This window comes from Lynx rufus, unplaced genomic scaffold, assembly GCF_022079265.1.
Source record: "Lynx rufus isolate CCGP_SWC_20201006 ecotype Redwood Valley unplaced genomic scaffold, mLynRuf1.p SCAF_7, whole genome shotgun sequence".
Classification (NCBI taxonomy): Eukaryota; Metazoa; Chordata; class Mammalia; order Carnivora; family Felidae; genus Lynx; species Lynx rufus.
Window position 1 is genome coordinate 131,963,520 of NW_025814889.1, and position 7,804 is coordinate 131,971,323.

Here is a 7,804-nt window from a genome sequence, read left to right on the forward strand (position 1 = left end):
ACCCTCAGACGTTCAGCAGCTCAGAACGTTTAAGTGGCTCTCCCAGCGTCACCCAGAAAGGACAACAACAGCAGACACCGAAGGCACTAGGACAGAGCCATCAGGAGGGAACTAGGACAGAGCCATCGGGAGGGGGTGGCTCTTTCTGAGGCCTTTGGTCTGTGCAGTGGCCAAACTACTGGGTTCAAATCCCAGCTCCACCGCGGATAGGTTGCGAGACTTTGAGCAAATCACTTAGCTTCTCCGAGCCTCAGTTTCTTCCTCTGTAAAATGGGTCGACTAACCGTACCATCCATCCCTGCAGGGCTGATGGGAGGATTAAATGAGATAACACAAGTCAGGCTGTTGGCACAGGACCTGGCATGTTACGGGCACTCAGTGTGTGCTGTTTTTAGTAGCTACAAATAGAAACAGTAAGAAGGCCCTTCCTGAAACTCCTGTCTGGAACTGAAAACAAAAACAAGCTCTACGGGGCTGATTCTGATCTGCCATCAGTGATTCTATTTCTAGCAGCGTCAGGGCCTTGAGGCTGTTGTTGTCATCACCGGGAACATGTTCCTGACTCCTATCTCCGCCCCGTTTCCTTCTGCCCCTCCTCTCGGGTCCTTGATAAAATATCAGTTCCGCTGGCTATGTCATCAAGTGGAAAAAAGAAAATATCACAAAGGACAGTGAGTCCTGGATGTCACATTTAATGCAAATACATATGGGCATATGTATTGGGGGGGCGTATGCGTGTGTGTGTGTGTATGATTTAAAATGCACAGAAAATTTCTGGAAGTCAGGAGAATAGTGCTCCCATAAATGGAGGGCAAAAAAGGACCGGATCGTAATCATCTTTGCATTCCCAGCACCTGACACACGGGGGTGTGCTCTCCATCACCTTTATCACAACTACTATTTATTGAGCATTTACTCGGAGCCAGCAATGCACTAACCTCTTTGTCATCTCAGCAAGCAGCAGTGACTGCCATGAGGAAACTGAGGCACAGAGAGGCCAAGGTCACACCAGAGCAGCCTGGCACACAGGATGTTTGTGACATGAACCCGGGACCCATGCCAGCCCAAAGGGGTCTAGGAAAATCGGGCAGCAAGAGAAAATGCTTCCGACTTCGCACAGCCTCTCTTGTAGGGGTGGTGACATTCAGGGCATCGGTGGCCATCAGCAAGGCCGTTTCTCGGATGCCATCTGGGGTGTGTGTGTATAAATCAGGGATGTGGCTGGTGATGATTTACAGGTTGCCGCGAAAAGAGCCTGAGCGGAGACACATACGTGCACACACACACACACACACACACACACCCCTGTCCCTCCCATGTAGGTGAGGCCGAGTCCCACTTCTAATTTACCTAGCTGGAACGAACAAACAAGCAAATGAAAGCAGGCCAGAGAGAAGGATTTACTGCCAGTTTCCTTGGAGTTCCTAGGAACATGGGTCAGATTCTCTACAAAATCCCAGGCTGCGGCCAGCTACCCTGGAGGGCTGCCACTGGGAAAGAGAGGTTCACTGCAGGTGGGGAGCTAGGGAGGCAGGGTCCAGGGTTTCTTCAGAGAGGCTTTAATGAGAGGGAGGAGAGGAGAAAGCAAGAGGCTGGGCTGTGCCAGCCTCGGAGCTACAGTGACTGGGTACAACTTCAAAGGGGCCGCCCCTACCTCCGGTGCTATTCTCCCCCGGGACCTGCAGGAGGCCAGGTTACAGTCCCCAGGGGTCCCCGGGGAGCCTCCTTGTGCCCCAGGGCTGGGCCCTCCACTCTGCTCACCCCGGGGAAGCTGGCTGGGCTGCTCCCCTGTCCCGACAGCCTCTCCTGCAGGGGCAGCACAGCCTGGGTGAAGCCAGGCCCCGAAGGGCAGCTTCCTGAACCTCAGGAGGCAGTTGGGAGGGCCCAGAAGCTGCTGGAGAGAGGCTGAAAGAAGAGGAGGCGGGGAGGGGCCGGAGGGAGAGGAGGAGGGGAGGGGACAGGTGTCACCACGGCAACATCGATCGTGCGCACCAGACCCCTTCTCCCCCACGGCAGGGTCACGGCCCCAGAGAAGTGTGGCGTGAGTAAGAGAGTCGTACAGGCTGGGGATCGGGCCGGGCGAGGCGGGAGCTCGGAAGGTGTTCATCCCTCGGACTGACGGGCGCGTTTCTGCGGGCGCTTGTGTGGTGCGCTCTGGGAGGGAGGATGTGACGCAGGGCTCGGCGTTCTTAGCTCCAACCCTGCCCACATCTGTTTCTCAGCTAGGGCATGGCTGGGGGAGCGGCAGAGGGCGAGAGGATCTTGGAGTAGAAGGCTCTTCCCTTCGCTAAAGCCCTGCCGAAGTGGCCTCCCCCTGGAGCTGGCCACAGGGGTCCGCCGGGTCCACTCCCTGTGGGAGGCCCTGGGTTGTAGGTAGGAATGCAGACGGGAGGCCACCGTCTAGGAGGGAGCAGCGCAGTGACACCAGGGGCTTGTGCTTTTTGCGGGTGACCAGCCACACAGGGGAAGTGACCGAACCGAGTCCCGTAGAGGCCCTGCCCGTCCTTTTGTCCCAGACCAGGTTCTCCCTCTGTCCCCTCCTCTCCCCGCTCCTCTAAACCTTCTGCAGCCCGTCACCGCCCCCCCCCGCCCCCGCCCAAGGGTTCTTCGGCCTCCAAACAGGTGCACAAGTCTCTGACCCTCAAAACGCACCGGAGGAGGTGCTGGGCCCAGACCTTCCTTCTCCCGTGGGGGCTCCTGCGCGCGCACTGCCTCCTCCCACCTCCTGGAGTCAGAAGATCACCTGTTGATGGAATCCGGAAAGGTGGCGTCCTGTGTCTGTACGGGAGTGGGGGACACTGAATGGGAAGGGGCTGGAGGGAGCCCGCTGCAGTACTGACAGTCGCCTACAATTCATCAGGTGGTGATCTCACAGGTGTGTAGAGACAGGTGAAGAACAATGGAGCTGTAAACTTAAGATACGTGCATTTTTTTCTAAATTATATTCCTTTTTTAAGGAACTCAAAATGGTCAGCCAGAAGTTCTCTTTTTCGGCAGCCTCACCCATTCAGCTGCTCTTTCGCGGCTGGCTGCTGGCCACGCCCTCCTTTCTGATGCCCCGCCCCCAGCTCTGCTCCCCCCACCTCGCTGGCCGCCTCCCGGCCCCGGGTTTGGAACTCTGAGAACGCACGTCTCCAGCTCCGCCTGCTTTCAAGCTTTCTGTCGGTGTTCCTGCTGTGCTCTCAGGCGTCCAAGCAGGCAACCTCGCAGCCTCCTGACTCCTCTCCCTCTCTCAGCGAGCTAAAAACAGACCGTGTTCTGAAACGGTTCAGTCATCCTTGCCTTCTGGATGCCTCCTGCCCGGGTTGTTGGCATGGCTCCCTAACCCTTCTCCCTGTCTACTGTTGCCAGATTCACATCCCTCAGGTTCACATCCATGGGGATCCTCTCCCCTAATCAGGCGTGTCTCACATTGTAGGTGCTGGCAGATGAAGTCAGGCAGGAGAGTAGGCACTGAATTGGTCGGGCCTGTGGGGAATTACAGCTTCTGTATGGCATGATCATTCCCATTTTACAGATAAGAAAACCAAGGCTCAAGAATAATGAGTTGCTTGCAAGTAAGAACAGCTTTCTGCACCCCAAGTTTTTACAGAATCACCTCTGTGTCCTCCAGCATCAGCTGCTGTGGAGTGGATCTTTGGATCTCCTCCTTCCTCTCTGTGCTTGGAATTCTTTATTTTTTTTTTTAATTTTTTAACATTTATTTATTTTTGAGAGACCGAGAGGCAGAGCATGAGTGGGGGAGGGGCAGAGAGTGAGGGAGAGAGAGAGAGAGAGAGAGAAACCCAAGCAAGCTCTACACTGTCAGTGCAGAGCTCAACTCGGGACCCGATCCCATGAAAGGTGAGATCACGACCTGAGCTAAAACAAGAGTTGGATGCTTAACCGACTGAGCCACCCAGGCGCCCCTCCCTGTGCTTGGAATTAGAATATCAAGCTAGTTCATACCTCTGGGCCTTTGCACATGCTATTTCTTCGGCCAGGAATGACTTGCCCTCGACAAACTGTTACATTTCAAGGCTCAGGTCAAGTATCTTTGAAACACCTTCCTTGAGGACACCAGACACATTCCCCTCCCTCCTTTGTCTCTTGTTCACACTGAACATCTCACACCGGATTCTGGATTGGGATGAACCATTTGCTAGGTCTGTCTGAGTCTTTCCCCTAAGCTGTGAGTCCCTGGAAGCCAAGGTCACACCTCACGTTTGAGATGTATAGTCACCATTACTGAGCACATATAAAGTGCCTGGCTGTAGTGAAGGCTAAAGGCATGGGCTACGGAGCCAGGCAGGTTTCTCTGAGCCTCGATGTTCTCATCTACAAAACGGGCATCCTTACCCACCAACCTCATAGGATCGTTAGGAGCAAAGGGTTGGGAACATGGCTTGGCATGGAGAACCCGTACGTTGTTCTGTCATCTCACCTAATCCTATCACCCTCTGAAGCAGGTATCATCACCCCCATCTTACAGAAAAACCAGGACCCAGACAATGCCCAAGGTCACAGAGGGGCCAAGCTGGCCTTCGGGACTCCAGCCCTGTGCTCCCTACCCCTCACCCCAGCACTCTACTCTGCTTCAGCTCAGCACCTGGCTTCCCTGGCTCCCTCCCACACAAGCCCAGTCAATGTTTGTTTGTTGCATGAATGAAAATGATTCACCAAGTGGCATGTTTGCCCCCTCCAGTCTGGGCAAAATTTCCGGGTGATTATCTGGCGAACTCAATAAAAATAAACCGTGTGCATGGTTGACGCATCCTGGTCACCTCTGGTCTCAGTTAAATGTCAGTTCCTCAGAGACTGTCAGGCACCACCTGCTCCCTTTTACATTAGCTCACAGAATAGGAAACGGGAAGGATGAGCCAGAAACCAGCGAGGATCATGGGTAGGAACAGGGTGAGGGGACAGGAACAGGAGCGATTCTCACTTTTTATATAGCTTGACTTTCATCTATGTAACAACTCCAAAATAAAATGAAAACACGAGGATGGGGGAAGAGCGCTAACTCATTGTTAAAATCAATACAGGGGTGCCTGGGTGGCTCAGTTGGCTGAGCATCGACTTTGGCTCAGGTCATGATCTCGCGGTTTGTGGGTTCAAGCCCCGCGTTGGGCTCTGTGCTGACAGCTCAGAGCCTGGAGTCTGCTTTGGATTCCGTGTCTCCCTCTCCCTCTCTCTCTCAAAAGTAGATAAACATCAAATTTTTTTTTTCTATGGGAATGCAAGCTGGTGCAGCCGCTCTGGAAAACAGTATGGAGGTTCCTCAAAAAACTAAAAATAGAACTACCCTATGACCCAGCAATCGCGCTACTAGGCATTTATCCACGGGATACAGGGGTGCTGTTTCGAAGGGACACATGCACCTCCAAGTTGATAGCAGCACTATCGACAATAGCCAAAGTATGGAAAGGGTCCAAATGTCCATCGATGGATGAATGGATAAAGAAGATGTGGTATATATATATACAATGGAGTATTACTCGGCAATCAAGAGGAATGAAATCTTGCCATTTGCAACTACGTGGATGGAACGGGAGGGTATTATGCGAAGTGAAATTAGTCAGAGAAAGACAAATATCATATGACTTCACTCATAAGAGGACTTTAAGAGGCAAAACAGATGAACATAAGGGAAGGGAAACAAAAAATATATAAAAACAGGGAGGGGGACCAAACAGAAGAGACTCATAAATATGGAGAACAAACTGAGGGGTCCTGGAGGGGTTGTGGGAGGAGGGAGGGGCTCCATGGGGAAGGGGCACTAACGAATCCACTCGTGAAATCATTGTTGCACTAGATGCTAATTTGGATGCAAGTTTAAAAAAATAAATTTTTTTTTTTCTAAATCAATGCAATAACCACAGAGAAAAGGATAATTTCAAGTTACTTCTGGGCACTGTGCTCTTACAATACATCCTTAGTGAAATGCATTCCAAGGACAATAAAATCCCCCGAAAACTGTAAACACACCTCTTTACTCCACAGGTATATATTTGACAGTAATATTAAAATTGTAATTTTGAGGGGCGCCTGGGTGGCTCAGATGGTTAAGTGTTCGACTCTTGATTTCGGCTCTGGTCATGATCTCGCGATTCACGGGTTCAAGTCCCTTGTTGGGCTCTGTGCTGGCAGAGCGGACTGCTTAGATTCTCTCTCTCCCTCTCTCTCTCTCTCTCTGCCCACCCCCCATCTGCCTGCCGTGCACACTCTCACCCTCTCTCTAAATAAGTAAACCTAAAAGAATTTTCATTATAATTTTGAAACTCACGTATATTGTAGGATACAACAACACATTAGTGTTATTAAGTATTAGGATTTTTGCTGCAAAAGATACATATTTTCTTTTTTTTTAACTTTTTTTTTTTTTTTTTTGAGATTGTGAGCCAGGGAAGGGGCAGAGAGAGGGAGACATAGAATCCAAAGCAGGCTCTAGGCTCCAAGCTGTCAGCACAGAGGCCGATGTGGGGTTTGAACCCACGAACCGCGAGATCATGACCTGAGCCGAAGTCAGACGCTCAACCGACTGAGCCACCCAGGAGCCCCAGGATATAGATTTTTTATAAAAAAATATTAGCTCCTCAGGTTTTCCCTCAGGGCCTGTAGTTGAGAACACGACACTTACTGTTTGAGGTCAGATATGCAGCCTGAGAGGTCCTGAGGGGAGCACACAGAGAGCTGGGGGGCCACTGACTCTCCCAGGCAGGCCTCCCACGGTCACTGGCCACCGTTGGCCCTGGAACCCGACCCCAGGATCCCCACTCCCAGGGCTCCCTGGTGGATGGTGGAGTTCAAATCCTGCTTCTGCTGCTGGAGAGCTAGCTGTGTGATCTTGGGCAAGTTATTTTACTTGTGCTCTGTTTTTCCATCTGAAGGCAGGGAGATTAATAGGACCTCACTCAGAATTCTAGCGTAGGTTAAGATCAGGTTGTGAAGAGAGCTTTCAACCTTCCTCTGCAGTTGTGGTCCTGGGCCAGAGGCATCATCTGGACCTTGTGAGGGGGCAGACACTCAGTCCCCACACACCAACCCTCTGGAGTCAGAATCTGCACTTGAATGAGGCCCCGGGCAGGCTGGCAGGCGTCTGCAGTTTTTCAGATTGATTTAAAAGATCCCCAGGGAGGCACCTATGACTGCCAGCCACACCGGCTCCCAGGTCTGCTGCCGAAGGGCGGTGGGGGGGGGGGGGGACTCCCCTTCGCCCCGCCCCAGCAAAGAGGTGGACCGAGGGCTGCCCATGTCACTTTATCCTTTTCTACTTTATTACTTCAAATTAACAACCACAATAAAGCTCAAAAAAGTCCAATATTTACACAGGAAAAAAGTACAAAATTCCCCCCAAAGTTCTTCAGTATTTTTTTTTCAGTTTTTTAAATTACAAAGTAATAAAAAGCTTTGCTCTTTAATTAAAAAAAAAAAGAAAAAGAAAAAAGGGGAAAAAGAGGTAAATAAATTAGGAAATACACACATGGAGAAAACAAACAAAAAGAAAGTAAAAACAGGTGTTAACCAGGAGTGGATAAATCCAGCGCCCAGCCCTGACCCCAGGCTCCTCCTCAAGAGAGGCAGGACCCAGGGACGGTGGGACCCCAGTGGGTGTCAGGACCGGAGAATTCATTTATAACCCAGGAGCCAGATGCTTTCTGGAAGCAGTCTCCACGGATTCTGCCCTAAGACCAGGAAAGTGGGAGGGGGCTGCCCCAGGCTGATGACAGTCTCAGGGGTCGGCGGTGGCGAGGACCCGCTGGCCTTCTTGAGGGACGTGGAGGTCGCTGTGTCCTTGTTAGGAGGAGAACAAAACGTTGGCCCG